This window comes from Felis catus, chromosome D1, assembly GCF_018350175.1.
Source record: "Felis catus isolate Fca126 chromosome D1, F.catus_Fca126_mat1.0, whole genome shotgun sequence".
Lineage (NCBI taxonomy): Eukaryota > Metazoa > Chordata > Mammalia > Carnivora > Felidae > Felis > Felis catus.
In genome coordinates, this window is record NC_058377.1 from 68,529,504 (window position 1) to 68,550,168 (window position 20,665).

Below are 20,665 nucleotides of genomic sequence, written 5' to 3' on the forward strand. Positions count from 1 at the left end.
ATAGGACTTCAGAGGAGCCCAGTAACTCTTTGTTGAATGAATGAACTTTGGCTCTTTTGGGGAGGCAGGCGGGAGGCACTCTCCACCATAAACGGATCCTCTTGGGCAGCAAAGGGAACACTACCCGGTGAAGTATTTGCATTTCTTGCCATGATAAGGAGCTGGTGAGTTCTCTTCTCACTCAGCCTCACCTCCAGGAACTGGGTCATGCACACTGAATAATTAATTCCTTGAATCTTTTACTCTGAGCTTCCTCCTCCTGATGTTGAGGTGAGCTGTCCAACATGGGTCTTTGAAAGGTCCTTGGCAGAGGCAGATCCTAGCGTTGTAATAAACATTCAGGTGATCCATCTAGTTGCTCACAATGACTGTTCTTGACCTAATCAGGCCAGGTTTCCAGTGGGTTAATTCCATCTGCCACTTTTCCCCACTGACCTCCTTTAGACCGGGGAAGAGGGAACCTTGTGATCGTCTTAGATATTCAGGTTTCTGTAAGACAGGAGGGCTCACCCCTCCCTTCTCACTGACCTCTAAGCTCCTCAAGATTTTGTGGCAAGGGCTGGAGAAAGAACAATTAAACCGTGTCAGCCTGGGAAGGAATGCACAGGGGGTCAGGGAGACAGTTATCAAAATATCTTCTGGGCCTGCTCTTCCCCTAAGTGGCACTTGATCATGTTTCTTAGAGTCTGTAGGGGATCCAACTGGCCTCACTAGAGTACCCTAACTAGGTCTTGAGGTCAACGGAGTAGAGTGGAAAAAAGAGTGGGCTGAGGCCAAGACCCACGTTCTAGTATTGATTGTCCACAGCTTAGCTGCATGGCGTTGGGCCACTCAGAACTTCACCTGTCCCCAGACTTATTAAGGAGATAAGGGAGGCATCGAGGGTTGGGTAGCATCTTAAGGAGCTTCCTGGAATTCTGTGATTTTTTCAGTGCTCTCTCTGTCCTTGTGATTAGCTCTGTCACCTTCTCCAGGTCCCCTCCTCCTAATGTGGCTGGAGATTGCTTCTGTAGACACTTTTCTCCTGGCCTTCATAGCCTCTCCCCTACCCCACCCTGGGACATACCAGAGTACAGATAAGAACAGCCTATTGCTGCCCTAGTCTCTTGCCAAGCACCTTGGGGAAAGTCTAATGTTTTTTTTTGTTTTTTTTTTTCAACGTTTATTTATTTTTGGGACAGAGAGAGACAGAGCATGAACGGGGGAGGGGCAGAGAGAGAGGGAGACACAGAATCGGGAACAGGCTCCAGGCTCTGAGCCATCAGCCCAGAGCCCGACGCGGGGCTCGAACTCACGGACCGCGAGATCGTGACCTGGCTGAAGTCGGACGCTTAACCGACTGCGCCACCCAGGCGCCCCGGAAAGTCTAATGTTTTGATAGAGAGTTGGGAACCTAGGAGGTGCAGGTGGTATTAGAAGGGAGTGAGAAAAATCTTTGAGTGGAAAGAAGCCAGCCCAGATGACCAGGGGTTGTTGGGATAGCCAAGCTCTGAATGCCACAAGTTACCTGGAGTTGAGTTGTTTGACCAGAGAGAGCAGATGAGTCCTTAAGAATATGGCCTCAAGCCTCTCCTCTTCTCAGCCAGCCAGGCTCTGTGCTCAGGACTGACCAGACACTCTGGAGCAGTAAAGTTCTAGTGTTGGTAGAAGCCTGCTCAGTGGGAGCTAAGAGATGTCTCAGATGGATAACTAGCACAGAAAGGCGAAGGGCTGAGAAAGGTGGGGTTGCCTCTAAGATTTATGATCTTAGTGTGTTAAAGCTGGGAAGAACCTATAGAACATGGAATCGAATTCTTCTGTTGTATGGGTAAAGAAATTGAGGCCCAGAGAGAGAACTTACCAAGACCCAGAAAGCAACCTAGTGGGAGAATGGAGATGAAGGCCAGGTCTCCCGATTCCCAACTTTGGGAATCAAAAACATCATATGAGGGGCACCTGGTGGCTCAGTCGGTTAAGTGTCAGACTGGCTCAGGTCACGATCTCACAGTTGGTGGGTTCGAGCCCCGCGTCGGGCTCTGTGCTAACAGCTGAGAGCCTGGAGCCTGTTTTGGATTCTGTGTCTCCCTCTCTGCCCCTCCCCTGCTTGCTCCCTGTTTCTCTCTCTCCAAAATAAATAAACATCTAAAAAAACAACATCATATGAAGTGGCTTTCCCCCCAGCGCCCTGCTGCCTCCTCACATGGTTGCAGCCACCACACTTTCCACTTCTCTCTTTGACCCTGTGCTTGATTGTCTAAGGTGTGAGCGGGGCCCCACTGCTGCCACCTCATTGTTTATTGGGGGCCTAATAAAACCTGGGTGCAACCGCTCGGGGAGGTGGAGGCTCCTTCTCATGTGCGGGCTGTTTGGCTTGTACTTAGTGACTTACCACTGTTGAGCCAGCATTATTCTGTTTTATGGCATGTCTTGGGGTGAAAGGTTAATTCAAGACCGGAAACGAAGGCTCGGATCTGCCAGCCTCGGCAGGAGTGGCCTCTTGTGGGTTTGCCACTCAGATGCAAATCACCTTTGTTGCTAAGCAGGCCTCGTCCTGAGAATCTGAAGCTAAGGGTGTGGACTGAGTGTGCAGCCTGCCCTGTCTCTTACTCTGAGAGAGGCCACTTTGGGTGGCAGGCTGGCCACCTTATCACCGTGTTAATGGCCCATGAACCGGCGTGGAAGCCATTCACTTTTTTAAAGTAGGACCCCACTTGGTTTCACGTTTCCTACTGAGCTCCATGACACGAGTGGGCATAACGTTGTGTGTGTTACCTTGTCTGTTCCCCTTGGCAGCCCTCTGAGAGGTGGCCGTACTTACTGGTCGTACTGAGAAGGAAACTGAGGCAGACACAGGCTAGTGAACTCACAGGGGCCAGGGCTCAGAGGCTGACCCCGCCACCTGTTCTCGTTCCACATCTCAAGTGGCCTCTCTGTTAGCACCGAGAGGGGAGGGCTGGGGCTAAATGGGCTGGGCGTTGATTGGGGCGACCAACATTTATTATGCGGCTTCTGAATGCCAGGTCCTGGGCTGGGTTGTGGGGACGCAGGGATGAGTAAGCCCTAGTCCCTTTATTCCCAGGAGCTTGTGCCTTGGCCTGACAGCAGGACAGGTGCATACGACGTTACGGCCGCCATTCTAACTGTTGTCATAGACACGTCAAGTGTTCTTGAAGCACGGAGAAGAGAGCCTCGCACAGAGTAGCTGCACTGAGCACAAGCTGGGGGACTTGGGAATTGAAGGACGAATAGGAGATTACTAGGTAGATAAGAAAGCAGGCTTCCAAGAAAAAGGTGTTGGTGGTATGGAAGGGCTTGATGCAGGACTCACAAGTAAGGAAGAGTTTTCTTCTTCGCTGAGGGTGGAAGGGGTGGGACATTTAACTGAGAGATAAGCTGGGGGAGGAGGGGGCGTGGTTGGCACCAGAAGGTTAAGGGCTTTTGTGAAACACTTGCTAACTCTGTAAGAGTCGTTGAAAGAAACCTCAGTAGGGACCAGCGAAGATTCTCCAGATAGGAATTCTCCAGGCACCTGAAGTACCTTTCCCTGTAGACACGTGCACGAGGCTTGTTTTCAGACTGTCTGTGTCCATTTTTTACCTCTTGTGTGTCACGCACCAGTGGAGGTGTTTATTGATAGGGCGAAGGCATCAGAGTGGGACCAGCCACACTGACAGTTCATGTGTAAAATGTCTCAGATTCCTCTTGCCAAATAAGCTGATAACAAACACCCTTGTGAGTTCATGCGCAGACTGTCTCTCCAGGGACTGCTTTGCATTCCAGACGGGGCCACACAATCTTTCTGCAGGAGCTGGGGCTGGGGTGAGAAGGCTACTTAAAAATAAAGACCAATGAAAATATATCGCTGTTTTTGAAGATGATATTTACAAGGCAAAAGGATCCAGGAAGCAGATGATTTGCCATGAGAGAGAGAGCAAGAATCTTTAAAAATATCAGCTCTTTAGAGTGGGAGGAGTCACGGAGAGAGAGAGAGAGAGAGAGAGAGAGAGACAGAGAGAGAGAGACAGACAGACAGACAGTCCTGCGGGAGCCCTGGTCTCTCTCTTCATGGATGAATCCTTGTGGAGGTCTGTCCCAGGAAATCCGTTTTGGAAACAGAGCTTTGAGCCTCACTTGTCCTTCATGTGAAAAACCGGAGAGCAATGTGGAGTCGAAGGCTTCACGCCTGCATCGGTCTCTTCTGTAGCTCCTGGGTTTTGTGTTTTTTTTGTGTGTGAAGAAAGAGAAATTCCTTTCTGAGACAGCTGCTGCTTATTTTAGCGAATGTGTTTGTCAGAACATGAGCCCAGACACCAAGAGAGGAGTCCAATATCTTTGCTGAGCCAACCCAGCTTTCTTATGTTGGGATGGTAGGACACTGTCTCTCTAACCTCCACAGAAAAATCAGCAGCATGGTCCCACCCGTGATCTTCTCCCTGCACTGATGTCTGTTGGGCTGTGGGGCAGTGAGGGGCCGGGGTCAGGTAGTCTCTGGTCCTGGAGCGCTAATCCCAGCATCCCTGAGCTCACAGACCATGGCCTTTGTGTGTTCACTGGGAGAGCCGGGCGTCCGTGTCCTCAGAGCCATGGTGCCCTTCCACACAGGTCCACATTGCTCTCTGTGCCAGCCTCGTGGTCATGTGCCAGTGGTGTGGAATAACCTGTCAAGCCAATAATCTCAGGTGCACCTGAGTGGCTCAGTCACTTAAGCATCTGACTCTTGATTTTGGCTCAGGTCATGATCTCATGGTTGGGGAGTTCAAACCCTGCATCACGCTCTGTGCTGACAGTGTGGAGCCTGCTTGGGATTCTCAGTCTCCTTCTCTCTCTGCCCCTCCCCAGCTGGCATGTGTGCATTCTCTCTCTCTCTCTCTCTCTCTCTCCCTCTCTCTCCCTCTCTCTCCCTCTCTCTCCCTCTCTCTCCCTCTCTCTCCCTCTCTCTCCCTCTCTCTCCCTCTCTCTCCCTCTCTCTCCCTCTCTCTCCCTCTCTCTCCCTCTCTCTCCCTCTCTCTCCCTCTCTCTCCCTCTCTCTCCCTCTCTCTCCCTCTCTCTCCCTCTCTCTCCCTCTCTCTCTCCCTCTCTCTCTCCCTCTCTCTCCCTCTCTCTCTCCCTCTCTCTCTCCCTCTCTCTATCTCTCTCTCTCTCTCTCTCCCTCCCTCCCTCCCTCCCTCCCTCCCTCTCTCTCAAAATAAATAAAAAAAAATCTCAGAGGTCAGTTCAGCAGTTTAGTGTCTTTTAGGGACTCGCTCTGCCCTGTCTTATCAGAGAGACCTTTCTGTATTTACTATCTGGAAACTTCATTGGCTTTATAGAACTTTTGGGAAAAGAGTTCCCAGGAGGCCTCAGTTCCTCTGCACAAATGAGGAAATGGACCAAACTCTCCCGCTCTCTCTCTTTTCTGCTCAGACATCTAAACTGCCCTCTGATAACAGTGTATTTGACTTGGACAGAGAACCCCCTTGGGTGGGTCCTCCTGGAGTAGAGAGAAACTTTCTCAGAGCTTTCTTGCTCTGCCTCTGGCCCATTCACTCCTCCGAGGTCACATCTGAGAACTTTGCAGCTGTGTTCATTTTCCAGGCACATGGTCATCTGTGTCTGTGGGGAAGGTATGGATAAATAAGTAGGCAGCAAATAAATCCTCCTGCTTTCCAGCAGAAGCGAAAAGGAAGGGAACAGCTCTCAGACTGGGCTGCCAGAGTGCTTTCCACGAAGGAGCATGCCCTCCAGGGAAAACCCCTTTGGTCCTTGGTGCAAAGGGCATCACAGATCTTCCATCCCTAGACTGAACCTAGAGGGAGGGCCAGATGATCTTTAAGCCGCATCCAGAAGTGTCCCCACTCAAGACCAAGTCTTGTTTTTAGGGCGTAGAACAAACAAACAAACAAACCACAATGACAACAGCATTACCACTGGAAATGCTGGCCCCAAGGAAAGAAGTCTGTCCATTCTGCTGGTCACCCCAGCTTGCCCAGCCCACTCCCGCTTGGTGGAATGTCCCGTGCTGGGGCCTCCCAAGAACCTCCTGCCGAGTGTCCCTGTTTGGTCGTGTGGCTTGTCTTCAGCACAGGGGATTTCACACTGAAATCACAGATCCTGGCTTCTCAAGTGCGTTGACATGTCCGTAGGCTTTGAACAGCCCATTGGGCTTTTCTGACTCAGGCAGGGCTTACCCAGCCCTGCAGGTGCACACACCTGCTTATAAAGGCTGAATGCAGTTTACAGGCCCCTGTGTGGAGACTGGGGTCAGGGGTGTGGCCGGCTGGTCTGCTAGCTGGGTGGAAGGCTTAATGGGAGGAGTGGGCAATCATGTCCTGTGCCCCTGCCCTGGGCATAGCCACATGGAGGCTGGCCGACTGCCAAGGTCCAGGGAGGTGTTATTTACATTGCTAATAACATTCATGACAGTATTAACAACAAAGCAGTATAATTACATATCAGGAAATTGATTCTGAAATTCAAGGTCTATAATTCAAATGAAAAAATTTGGGAGCCTTTCAAAAGCTAACTCTAAAGGTGTTATAGCACAAGCTGTTCTGTCCCTCCTGAAACAGATCGTTGACTGCTAGAGGTTCATTTATTCAACAAATGTGTAGTGCCTACCTACCAGGAGTGGGCACCTCACCGGCACCGAAATGACAAAGGTAAAAATGAGTAGACGGCTCGTTAATGGCTGAATACGTCAAATAGGGGCATAATATAAAAAGTCGAATTGTTTGAATCTTTGACACCGGTTGAATGCCAGTTGTGTACCCAGAACTGAGCTGGGTACTCTGGGAAATGCAGGGAACCAGACAAAGGACGGTGGCCTTTTCCTTAAGTTTATACATGAGTCACCCAGACAAGATTAATGCACAAAAAATGTGTTGGGGTTCAAGGGTAAATGAAGTGCCAGATAGTCTGGTCTCTGCCCTGTGTACGATCCCTGTGTTATGACTGCTTGTCTCCCCCTGCCCCCACCCCTGCCCAGATGGCAGTTTCTCAGAAGCTGGGGGCGCAGAACTTGTCCACCTGCTCTCCATAGCGCCTGGCGATGCCCCAGCTAAAGCAGGTTCTCAGTGAATGGAACAAGCAGAACTTTATGTGGGTAGTGATTCCCAGACCTGGCTGGGCCACAGAACTCCCTGGGGAGTCAAAAGCATGCCCCTCCCCTCCCCCCCCACCTTGGCCATCAGGCTACATAGATTCTGTTTGGGAGTGGGGCCAGGAAGCTGTATTTTGAGACCCTTCCTGGTGAATCGATGGTAGAGCCAGGTTGGGTGGCCTCTGGCGTGGACTCCAGGAGGAAAAGAATGCATAGGAAAGAAAGGTCAGTAAGGGGCCTGGAAGCTTCCGTGCCTCTGGTGCCACTTCTCTGAGCTTTTCTTCAGGCCGCCCGTCACTCCATCCTGTGTGTCCACACCGCTGGGTATCATGGCAGCCATTAGCATAATTATTATTGAAATGTGATCCCCTGAGTGGACTGTGCAGTTCCTTTGGGAGACAGGGCACAGTAAGTCTTCAGTTAGCATCGTGGGGCATGCCCCCACTCTAGAGGATGGGTAAGATTGGAGCAGGGCTGGGAGGAGGAGGGCGGAGGCTGGATGTGGAGCACTTCAGGGGCCCACCTGTCTGACGCAGCCACAGCACGGCGCTAATACCTTTGGGAATCGAGCCTAACAAGGAAATAGGGGCTGCACTGGAGGCCTGGTGAGCCCATCAAGGGGGTTTACACAGAGGGGTGTGGGGAGCCCTGAGGGCTTTGGGAACAGGGTGGGGGCGGTTCTCGCTGAGAAGTAGAGACTGGGTGGGAGGCCCCTGCGGTAATCCTGGTGGCGGTAAGATAGAGCAGTCACACTTCGAGCCGCCACATAGCCTGGGTTTTGTAGCCACTCTTGCTTGGGTTTTACCCACAAGCAGTGGTCACTGGGCACCTACCATTGCTAGAGGCACAAATCCCAGGCTCGAGAGCTCACAGTCCAATGAGGCAGGCAGACCTGTAAGTGGATCCACTCAGTAGGATGGGTGAAACGATCATCGGAACCTCCACAGGGTACGGTGTGGGGAAGGGGGTGAGTGGAGGCCCGAGCAAGACTTCAAAGGAGAACAGTGCAGCCTAGAACGCTGCCTAGCCAGGCATCATTGTGTTTCATCCTCACGTAGCCCAGTGGGGTCAAGACTATTATTATCCCCATTTTATGGATGGGGAAACTGAGGTTCAAAGAGGTTTGGTAACTCATCCAGGCACACACAGCTAGTAAATGGTGTGTCGTGTTTCTAATAAGTCTGCCTGACTCCAGGGTCCAAACTGGGACCCCTGGTACTGTGCTAGCTTTGGTGTTTCGGCTCTAGAGCCCCCCAGGTTTTCACCAGATAAAAAAGAATGTGCATGGGCATGTTAGAGACACAGCACAAGCTAAGGCACAGGCAGGGAGTTGTGGAAGAGCCTGGCTTACTAGGGACTGCGGGTGGCTCAGTAAGCCAAGAGTACAGGGAAGGGGAAGCATTGGGGGCCAGGCCAAGGGCAGGCAAGAGGTGAGTCACAAAGGTGGTTTCTGTTTTGCTCTGCTAGGATGTTCAGATTTGGCCCTGAAGATTGTTGGGGGGTGGGGGGCTGCTGCTGAAGGATGAAAGAGGAACAGATCCTGAGCAAATATGCGTTTTTGATGTAAAGGTGTCTTTGGTGGCAGCTTGAGAAATAGGCCGATGGGTTGGAGGGGGGTGATCAGGAAGCAGGAACAGCTTGAGGAGGTTTTAAGGGCTCAGGTGAGAGCAGAGAGGAAGGAGGGTGGTAGTGGATGGGGCTGCTGAGGCAGGACTGGGTGATGGGCCGCTCAGGAGGTGAGGGACTGGGGCAAGGAGGGGACTCTGACAGTGTGACTCGGGGGTCTGGATGCAGATGGTGCTGTTCGCTGAGGTTGGGGGTGCAGGGGAGTGACAGGGGAGGTCAAGTGACCACACATGAGGTCTCTGAATGGGAGTCATTGAGGAAGTGGGTATTTGGCAGTTGGCTTACGGGCCTGGAGATCCCATGGAGGGATAGCTTGTTGGGTCGTAAGGACATAGATATTGGTTGAACTATAGGAGTGTCTAAGGTCCTTGAGGGTGAGAGGAGAGAGAAGATTAAAATCTTGGGACACAGCAAAATCTCAGGGGCATTGAGAGAGAGAGGAGCCTGCAAAGACTGAAAATGGGAGAGGCAGTGGACAAGGTAGGGTCCCAGATGGGATGGTGGAGTTGGTGTGGCAACCTTGGGTGTGAGGCCAGGCCCGGACTGTGTGCGTGGGTGGGAAGCAGACTGCAGTGGATGGAAGGGGAGGTGGAGGTGAGGGAGTGGACATGGCCGGGGAAGCCAGGCTGGGTGGGAAGGACGGAGAGTGCCATTTTGTTTTCTCAGGCAAAGGCAGTATAGACCTAACTATGATGGAGTTTGCGGACATTTTTGAGACTGACTTCATGTTGATAAATTCACACGAGAACAAAAAACCCAACAACTTTTGTCAGGCAATGAAGAACAAATTTTTTGCTGGGTGGGCGGGCGGTTGACAAATGCATTAACTTGGCACAACTCTTTAAGATCTGGGGCCTTTGGAAGACAGGCTCCGTGAGACACTGCTGGGCTGTGAGCTTCTCAGGGCGGGGACTGCTCTGTGGTCGTCCCAGGCTCCTGGCTGGGGAGCTGTGTGTAGAGCGAAGAGGCATTGTTGAGAAATCCTTTTCATGTTCGCTTTGCTATGGCTTCCGTCTCCTCCTCGGCATCCCCCTCTGTCCTCCGGACCAATTACTGGAGTCCAAGTCCCTGAGACCTAATTTCAGCAAGTCAGGAGATGTAATGTGATCCAGATACAAAGGTTCACCACGGGGAGTGACCTTAAGGGCGTGCTAGAAACCAGCTCAGTGGAAAATACACGTTTAGCTCTTCCATCCCAGCCTAAGTTAGATGAACGGGAATGAGCTACCCTTTCCATTTGTGTGAAAATGCACCAATTTCTACCTTAGTTTGGCTTGGGCTGCCTTGAGCTTTGAGGTGGTGGGAGTCGTTCCCCTGCAGGTGCTGGAAATGACACTTAGCACATCCGTGAGAGCGCACTGTGAGGCACCTCATTTATGTTTCACAGAGATGCTCTGTTTATGACTTGTTCGGTAGAGTGCTCAGTGAGCTAGAGTCCATTCGGTTTCCACAATAGCACATCGCATCCGGGGACTCAGGGCTGGGGACACGGGGGCAGGCACTGAAACCAAGGAAATGACTAGCTTATCTGTCCTGTTCTTCTCTATTATTCTCACGTAGAGAAAGGATGTGGATTTTCAACCCAGAATATATATATGGGACGGGAGTGCTTAAATAGAGAGGTGGGCAGGCGTATTCTGAGGGTCAAGCAACCTTTTTAGGATATTGAGGACCTAGTGGAAGGTAAGATATAAAATGGCGGATCTGGTTGTTTTGGATGTTGACCACAACGATGGTGGTAGTGAGAGAGATGCTCATTCATGTGACCAACATTTTTTTTTTTTTAAATGTTTATTCAGTTTTGAAAGACAGAGACAGAGCATTAGCAGGGGTGGGGCGGACAGAGAGAGGGACACAGAATCTGAAGCAGGCTCCAGGCTCTGAGCTGTCAGCACAGGGCCCGACGCGGGGCTTGGACCCACGAACCATGAGATGGTGACCTGAGCCAAAGTCAGATGCTTAGCTGACCGAGCCACCCAGGCGCCCCATGTGACCAGCATTCTTACTGGGAGAGAAAGCTTTCTGACACAGGCCAAACCTGACGTACCTACCACACTCTGGTTTACCTCCTGTGTTACTTAAGGGGACGTTTCTCACCTAACAGATAAACCCTCAGTTCTCAGTGACTTCATATACTTGCAGTTTATTTCTCATGTATGTGAAGGCCAAATGTTCCTCGTCACAGAGGGCTTTCCTCCCAGGGCACCCAGGGAATCTGGCTCTTTCCTTCTCCTGGCTTTGCCATCTCCCACCTGTGGTTTCCAAAGCTGCTGTGCTCTGGCAGAAGTGAAAAGAACATGGACGGTCACCATGGGAGGTTCTTATGGCGCATGCCCGGAAGTTGTATATATCACTTCTGCTCATAGTCCCATTACCTAGAGCTGGTTGCGTGGGTTCACAGCTACAAGGAAGGGCTCAGGAGGAAGGAGCAATGCGTGTGGCAATCAGCTAGCCTGTCTCGGCCATACCCACCAAAGCCTGAAAATTACCTTCCAGCTGAGTTTTTATTGGCAGATTAGCCTCTGTCCTCATCTGACAGTGCACCAAGGTCTCATTACCCAGATCTTAGCATTTTGGAGTTTGATGGAAGAAAAGGAGTCCCCGGCCTAGACCAGAGACCCTGTCTGCTGTGGTGTGCAGGGCAGCACTTGTATACCTTTGGCTGCGTTCACTTTGTGTGGGAGCAGTATGGGTATAGTGGTTAAGGATATGGGCTCTGAGCTCTGACTATGCGGCTTCATGTTACACGTTCATGACTTGTGGCCATGTGACCTCGGGCAACTTGCTAACTTTCCTAATTCTTTACAAAATGGAGATAATGGAGAGTCTAACAATGCCTGGGTTTGTTACAGTGATTAATACATAGGAAGCTTTTAACACCTTGCCCAAGACTTCATAGATGCTCATTTAATGTCAACAGTTCTTACGGTCCCAAGGATTGTATATTCATTCATTCATTTAGCACATACTATGTACAGAGGGTCTTGTGCTAGGAACTGGGCATAGGGAAGTAAAAAATTCACAGAACTTGCTGTAATTGAGGCAAATAAGGATACAGTGGGAGGGAGCCAACCCATTTGGGGCTAGGGAGCTAAAATGTCTGGAGGGAAGGGGCCTTGAAGAGTAGGAGTTGGTAGGGCGAGGATTTGCTTACATCCACATGCTTAAGAACACCAAGGATGCTATATGATATATTGGACCTAATGTTTTTTGAAATGGGGAAGTGTTTTTGTCTTACAAACAGGATTCTTCAAAAGGCTTCTTACCCAGTGTCCTTGAAGTTGATGTTAGCCAATGAAAAATATGCCTAGCCCTGACTTTGAGGGACAGGAGTGTCATCTCATAACACAGCCGTTATTTCCACTCATTCGAGCCCAATGGCATGTCCACCTGATCTGAGCTGATCCGGACCTGTTGCCAGGGAGCTTTTAGGGAATCTGTACACTGCTGGGAAGAATGTTCCCTGCTTTCACAGAACTGCAGTCTGCTGGCCTCACGGCTTGGGGACGGTCAGAATGCAGGAGCGTTCTCCTGGGCAATGCGTGGTGGGCTCAGGGACCAAGGACCAGGGAGCCGGGTGTTGAAGGAGATGTCACTGGTGCTGAGCGTACGGGGGCGGGGGTATTGGTGGTGGTTGCCTGGGGGAAGCAGAACAAGAGATAAAATTACAACTTGTCAGGACTGAGCTTCCATAGGCTTTCTGGAGTCCAATAAGATTTGGAAGGAAGAATGAGAGTCTAGATGACCTACCAAAAAAAAAAAAAAAAAGTGAAAATGATTTCACTGAGCCAAATAAAAACAGCAAGATTCTTTCATTAGCCCAATGATTTCTTTTGCGTATTACATTTTAATTCAAAAGTATTTTAGAAAATTGACTTCAGCGTTAATTAGGTCACAAATTCCATACTCTGGCCTTGGACAGCTCCTACTGTTAGGTGGTGACGGTGGTTTTGTTTTGTGCATTTTATTTTTATTTTTACTTTTGTTCGGAAAATATATGTGACATAAAACTTACCATTTTAACCATTTTTAAATGTAGAGCTCAGTAGCACTGAATGCATTAACACGGTTGTGCAGACATCCGCACCATCCACCTCCAGAACTTTTTCATCTTGCCAAATTCAAAGTCTGCACCCCTTAAACACTAACTCCCCATTCCTCTCTTCCCCTGCCCCCTCATCCACTGTTCTCCTTTCTGTCCCTGAATCTGCTTATTCTCAGTACCCCCACTATCAGTTCTGAAGTAGGACGGCCTCCTGGAACTCAAAATTGAGAGTTGACAGTTTTCCTGGGCACCCAGTAGGTCACCAAGATGATTTGGGGCACACGTAGAATGGACTGTTCAGTTTTTGTTGGTAAGATGAGCCCAGTGTGTGTGTTGAGATCCACGTAATTTTGTCACCTCTTGGCCCATAAGCAGGTATGCAGGTTTCCTTCTTGTGGGTTCACGGGCAAGGCATCCTGCAGTCCAGGCTGAGATGGGCTCAAAGGCATGGCTTCTTGGGAAGGGGCCTGCCACGCTGGAACCAAGGACCTGAGAACCATGGGGGGGAATACAGCCTTGGGGCCTTGTCCCACCCCTGTCCCTTGCTGGCTGGAATGTAAACCCATTCACCAAGTTAGCCTGGTGCTTCTTGCAGGATGGCCCTTTGTTTTCGGGAAGAAAAGTACACTGCTGGTGTGGTGGAGGCCTGCAGGTACTTGCTGGCCCAAGGAAGGTACGGTCCAGAAGCCCACCTCCTGTGGCTGAGACCAATGGTCTGATCAGGGAAAGAGGCTCCTGGACTTGGAATGTGTGTATAGGAGGGGCTTATACGAGTTGTACACGCTCTTGGTAGAAAATTTGGGAAATGCAGAAAAGTATGAAGCTAAAAATAAAAATAATCTGAAAGACCGTCTCCCCCCACCCCATGCGTGCACCCCCCCCCCCACACACACACAACGATGTTCATGTTTAGCTTGTTTTTCTTCTTCTATAGATATTGCCTTATGGGGTCGGAATCCTATAGCGTACCTGAAACTGTATCTGGCTCTCCTCACTCTGCAGTAAGGCACAAGCATTTCCCCATGGATTAAATGTCTTCATGAATACTATTTTTAAAGAACTGCTGAATACTTTATTATTTGGTTGCACCGTAACTGATGAAACCACATACCGTTGTTGACACCTGTGAGATCCTCAGAGGCTCTAGAACTGGATCATTTCCTGTATACGGTGGCTACGGCAAAAGCTGGTCATGTTAGCTCTATGTGGCCCCTATGGACTGGTGACTAAGAGTGTGGATTTTGAAGTGAGATGGAGTGGGGCTCCTTTCACGGCATCCCTAGTCACTGCCTGTGGGATACTGGGGAGGTTACTCTGTAGTCTGTCTTGTCTTCTGTCCAACAAGGATGGTCAAATGAGATCACAGATGGAGGCATCTGGGACAGGGTCTGGTGCACTGTCAGCAGCTGAGCCACGCTGCTGTTGGTGTCCTCATGAGGCTGGTGTGAGGGGCAGGCCCAGACTCCTCATGCCCAGGCCAGAGTTCTGTCCACTCAAAGGCTTTGCTTCTCCAGAAAGGTCCTTGAAGAGAGGCTTCGTGGTTCAAGCAGAGATGTGGAGCACTGGCTAGAAATCCTTATTGAAAAATGTTTAAAATAGGTATGTGTGTACACATGTAGATATACACACATGCGTATTATACATGAACATATACACACGGGCATATGTGTGCATGCATGTATATGCATACACAATGCACATATATATACACACACACCTGCATATACATATATACATATGTGTCTTATACATGCACATGTACACGTGGGTATATATACACATGCATATATAAGCATACATGAATACACAATGCACATACATATATATATACACCTGTGTATATACACACTCATGCGCACATGCATGTATATACACACACGTACACACACAATAGGAAGCACATATGGCAGACTTACACTTGCGTTATAGAAAATCAAGATGGGGGCACCTGGGTGGTTCAGTCGGTTGAGCGTCTGACTTTATTCAGCTCAGGTCATGATGGTTTCGTGGTTTGAGCCTCACGTTGGGCTCTGTGCTGACCGCTCAGAGCCTGGAGCCTGCTTCGGATTCTCTGTCTGTCTGTCTCTCTCTCTCCCTGCCCCTCCCCCACTTGCACTCTTGTCTCTCTCTGTCTCTCAAAAATAAAGAAACACTAAAAAATTAAAAAAAAAAATTAAGATGGATGAGTTCTGGAATGGCCCCTGGCCCCCAGGGCTCTTGTTACAGAGCAGAAACAGGAAAGAAAGATACGGACCACCCCACCCCACAGACTTGTTGTGAGGACTCCTTAGGATAATACTGGTGAAAAAGCCTGGCCTGCCGTGGGCCTCTGGTCACATAGGTCTCTTCCTGGCATTCTGACTGGTCAGCACACAGCATATTGGTCTCTGGCTCACTGGAGTAGGGAGGGAGGTCATCCTGGGATCTGCTTCCGAGATTGCAGGAGGAAGTGGATGGAGGTGAAGGCATGGGAGTGTGTGAGGTCACTTGAAGCCAGACCAATGGAGAAAACTCACTGTTGGAAAAGAGTGAGGAGAGGGCTGGGGCTGGAAGGGCAAGAGCCACATGGCCTTGGGCTCTCAGTGAGGGGGCAGCATAGAAGGTAGAGTCTGAGCTCCCCTCCCAGGGCAGTGTAGACAGAGGGCACTATCTAGACCCTTGCGGCAGGCTGGGAACTTGTTTGGGCTTTCACGGTATGTCTCTTGGATGCATTGCCATTGGCCTTTCCTATTAGGGCTTCATTTATTTATTTTTTTTTTCAACGTTTATTTATTTTTGGGACAGAGAGAGACAGAGCATGAACGGGGGAGGGGCAGAGAGAGAGGGAGACACAGAATCAGGAACAGGCTCCAGGCTCCGAGCCATCAGCCCAGAGCCCGACGCGGGGCTCGAACTCACGGACCGCGAGATCGTGACCTGGCTGAAGTCGGACGCTTAACCGACTGCGCCACCCAGGCGCCCCTCCTATTAGGGCTTCAGATGGCCTGTGTAAGAAAAGTTGCATGTGTGGGTTTAGCCTGCATGTAAGAAAGGGCTTTGACTTCCTGTGGGTGATCTCTGGGGTTAAAATAAGGAACAGAAAGAAACCTGTGGAGAGACAGGATCTATCTCTCTGGGGAATGACTGAGAAGACTTGATCCCACTGAGGCTCTCTTCTGGTCAGAGGAGGCAAGGGTGCAAGAGGCCGCCCCAGGAGGCAGTGTGATGTCCATCTGGGAAGGTGAGCAGGGCAAGGCTGGGACCCCTGGTTGGAAGGACATGGCAAGGACAAGGGGGCCCTTTCAGTCTCTTCCCAACTCTGGGGGATGCCCCTTTTGGTTCTAGATGGTTGTTGTAAGTCCTTGTAAGATGGAAAGCCAGGCCTCCTTGGGCCAGGTGAGAAGATGTGATCACCTGTGAACCTGGGCTGTGCAGAGATGCAGTGTATGTGGGAGACATTCCCCTGGCTTCCTCTCACCTCAGCTCAGGTGTTGGATCCAGGTGGCTATGACTGAGGGTCTTCTGTGTGTGACACTCGGAGCTGGGGCTCCTTGTTTTCTGACCACCTGTGAGTGCGTGGGGGTGAACAGCTTCCTTTTATTGCCTCTGGAATGGAAACTAGCCCTGCGTGGGGGTCCGTTGGCCAGGTACCTAGGAGATGGTAAGTTTGAATGGGGAGCTTGGCAATGTCAATGGTAAGAGGGTTTGGTTTTTAGTTTTGATTTATTTTTTCTATTTATTTAATTGAAACATAAGTTGATATATATCCTGCATTAGTTTCAGGTGTACAGCATAGGGATTTGACAGCTCTATACATTATGCAAGGTGCATCACGGTAAGTGTAGTTACCATCTGTTGCTGTACAAACTTATTACGGTATTACTGACTATATTCCCTGTGCTGTCTTTTTTTTTTTTATCCCTGTGACTGACTTCATAACTGGAAGTGTGTACCTCTTAATCCCCTTCACCTGTTTATCCACCCCCACCCCACCCCAAGGGTTGGTCTTTACCTTGAAGCATACCTTGTCTGTGAGCCTTGAGGGTGTGGTTCAGGGCTGAGCTTTTCTCCTGGGCCAAACAGCTGCTTTGTTAGAAGGTTCTGTCTGGTGTCCCTCCAGCCCTCAAGTTTTTATAGAACCCTGTCATTTATCCAACACCTGGTCATCCTTTGTGATGCCATTTGGCAGATGATGAGGCCCAGGGAAGACAGAAGGCTGGAGGTCTTAAATATGAGTGTACTAGAGAAACTCTTTGGCCAGAAGGTTTCTTTTTTCATTTGAGAGGTACTTAGGGACTCTGTGTAAACCTTGAACTTGTCCTTTAGATGCCCTGGACTGAGCCCATTACTTATGCTATCACCGGCAATCGGAAGCCCTGAGTTTTTTGGTTTTTGTATTTATTTGTTTGTTTGTTTGTTTGTTTAGAGACGCATGCACATGTGCATGAGGGGCAGAGAGAGGGAGAGAAAGGTTCCCAAGAAAGCTTCCTGGTGTCAGTGCAGAGCCTACCTCAGGGCTCAAACTCATGAACCATGAGATCATGACCTGAGCTGAGATCAGCAGTCAGACTCTTAACAGACTGAGCCACCCATGTGCCCCTGGAGCCCCTGAGTTTTAATTTGTAGCAGCCAGAGACAGGGAAAGGGGGTTGTTTTGTGACTTAAGAAGTCACACAGGCAGAACCACAAATAAGGGACTCCAGTTGGCAAAAACCAAATTGCTTCAAGGCTATTCTTAGAAACTAAAGCATCACGTCCTGTTTCTTCCCAGAAAATGCAGAAACCTTTCATATTTCTGGGTAGTTGGTTTTATTTATATTTCGTATCAAACTCTAAAAAGCAACAGCTGGGGAGTGGTTGACAAGGAAAATTTTAACAAGAGCTTTTACCCAGGATCTTCTGATTTAACTAATCCTTGATTTTCTTTTGGGGAAGGAGAAAGGGTATCCACCAAAAAAATTACACACCAATCTCTGGAAGAAGGGGCTTGGAACGCGGACTCAAAGGGTTCTCCTAAGTCAGCCTTTCTAGTTCATTAACAGAACTACCTCGTACCAAGGATGCTTTCAGTTCATTACTGAAACTTCCTTGTTCCCCAATTTATATTTGGGGAAACTTAAATCTCAGAAGTTAAAGTGAGTTGTCCAAGCCTCCATAACTACAAAGTAGATTTGAACCATATATTCTGAATTGAAAGCCCATGGCTTCTAGTTTTATAACGTATATAATTCCTTGACCCGGGAAGCTAGTCCCTTCCTTCTGGTTTGATGACCTTTGCACCATTTGAAGAATAGTAACGAATGCTGGTTATCATGTAGCTGCTGGGTGCTAAATACGTCACATACATGACTGAATCTCTTCCTTGCAAGCCTATGGAGTGGGTGTGATGATCTCCTCTTATAGATGAGAAAACAGGCTGAGAGATACGCTAGATCAGGTGCGCCTAGCAGGTGCGCGAGACGAGGTGCACGCTGCCATCTGCCAGACTCTAACCCCTCTGAGGCTCTTCCTGAGGAAACCTACCCCACGTGGGTGTTAGAGTCATTTTTAAGGTCTTTGACTTCAGTGGGAAAGCTGATTTTACAGGCTGAGACCAGACCCTTCAGACCCAGGGATGCAGGTCTAAGCCTTGTGCGAGCTGCTAAGGTACAGTCCAAGGCAGCTCTGTCTGCCATCCTGCCAGCTCTCTCCACCCCTCTGAACCTCTTTCTAGATAGCAGTGCATTCCTGGAGCCCCTACACCCACCCAGTGCCCTCTGTACCACCTTCAGCTCTCCACTGGAGCCCTGAGATGTTCATTTCTCTTTCGGGGGGGTGGGGGGAAGGAAGGGAGGCAGCTGGTGTTGGAAGGAGACAGGTTCTTCCAGTTTGTAAATTATTCTCTGGGAGTCAGGTTCAGCATCATTCTAGGCAAGGAGGAGTTGGAAACTTGGAGGATCCATCTTGCAAAAGTATTTTTCAAACCGGTACGTTCCCCAGACACAAATCTGCCCGCCGTGAGGGATGTGGCACGTGTCTCCACATCGGCCGAGAGCCGCCCGGGGCCAGCTCTGCCTTCACACACATATCTCACCCTCCGCAGCAACCCTGCAAGGTGGAGACTGTCACGTCTCTTACAAAAGAAGAAACTGAGGCTCAGAGCTTACGTGGCTTGTGTGAGGCCACGAGGGCAGCCAGGGGCCAAGCTGAGCTTTGGACTTGGGCTCTGATGGCCTTAAAGCCTGTAGTTTTCTCTGCACTGCCTGCCCAGCCCCAGAAAGGACTGCAAGATACTGGCTGAATTCAAGGGGTTTCGTATTTGTCCGTCCGCTGCCACATCCTTCGTTCGGCGCTGGGCAGAAAAGCGGATCCAAGTACAGAGAGAAACAAAGTGTTCACTCACTCTGAAAAGCAAAGGAGTCTTGCTGTCTGTTTAGCCATCTTGGTGGCGAGTCTTGTACCTGGGGCAGAGCTGAAGCAGGAGGAGGCCGTGTTTATGTGAGCGGTGCCAAAATTGAGCACTGCAGATATCACAGGAGCCGAGAGAACATCTGGGAGGGAATCCGTGACTTAGCAGCAACTGGCAAAGCACAGGGCCAGCTCTCCACGTCTACGGACTTGGTTGGGCTGCGGAGAACAGAGCGGCCAGGTCAATGCTCACAGAGGAGAGGGGCCTGGCGAAAAATGGAACTTGGCTAGCCCTGGAGTGGGGAATGTGCCTTCAGCCGAGCACGGTGCCAAGCACGTTGGAGGCTCCTGGGGACAGAGTGGGGGTGGGGGTGAGGTCCCATGCTGTTGCCAGTGCCCTCTTGGCTGGCAGTGTCTGGGTGTCTGCCCCCGGCAGGCTGCCCCCTACAGGTAGTGCCCGCCAGGCTGCTGTACAGCCTTCTCGCGTGTGCTTCTGTCTCCCTGTGCTCTCCCAACTGCTTTGGTCCTCGCTGCCTCCCTCTCCTGTGCCTCCCTACCATCTCCTCTTCCCAGAGACTCCTCTCAGCCCGCTGCTCTGTCTTTGCACCTCACAGCCCGTGGGAGGAGCAGGCCCCCTCCATGATCTGCCCTGAATGCCCCTACCCCTTGTCACGAGTTCTGAACTCCGGACACCTTGACCTTGCTGTCATTCTGCAGCTGTACTGGCTTTTTCCAAATTCAAGCCTGTATGGTATTTCCTTTGCCTGAGAGCATCGACTCCCTGGTCTTCTAATGAAATTCACCTTGTTCCTAAACTTGTAGCATTTTGGACATTTTGCCCCCGTGGCTCCTCTGGCTACCTCTAGGCTCCGTTGGACACCTCCTGATCTGCACTGAGTTCGTATTCTAAGACCACTTGCCTATTGTCTTATAACCAACTCTTTATGCACCTGTCTTCCTCACTAAGCCCCATCTCTGCATCCCCAGCACCTAGGGCAACCCATGGCTTCTGCTTAGGCGCCAGTAATTGTTGCTGAATGAATGAGTAAAGGATTAAGGAAGAAGACAAACACCATTCTCTGCTTTTAATATTATAAGGCCAGCCCACAATCCACATGCACCCACAATGGCATTTCTGTCTAGAGTGGGAAGCCGCCCAGCCAAAGGGCCTTGTCTGTGTGTTTGCCGACCTCCTCCTGCCAGGCCTCTGTCTGGGGGACCTTGGTATGCTGTATTCTCTTGTTTACAGACCCTCTCGAGCCCTCGTGACAGCTGGGCCGGCCCTAGTTCCTCGACGCTTGTCGTCTTGCACTAGCTTTGGATTCTGGAAAAACAGCTATTGCTTTGGAAAATCAGCCCTAACTTATTTTTGTTCCTTTGAAACTTAAATGACTTTCCAAAGAAATGCCTGAGGTTAGAGTGGTGCACAGGGAAAGGCTGATGGCCAAAACCCCGGCGAGCTATTTTCGTGATGTGAATGAATACCCATCGCGTTTTTCCTTCCATCAGCCTATGCACTTGTTCCAAACAGCTCACAGCTTGGGCTCACAAAGCACAGACTCCTTTTGTCC

At 50.1% G+C, this 20,665-nt stretch overlaps 1 protein-coding gene across 11 annotated transcripts in view; it reads left to right on the top strand.

Annotated features, from left to right (window-relative positions):
* Positions 1-20,665, top strand: part of MICAL2 (microtubule associated monooxygenase, calponin and LIM domain containing 2) — a 225,826-nt gene that overhangs the window by 28,859 nt on the left and 176,302 nt on the right. The gene's annotated exons all lie outside the window — the stretch shown is intronic.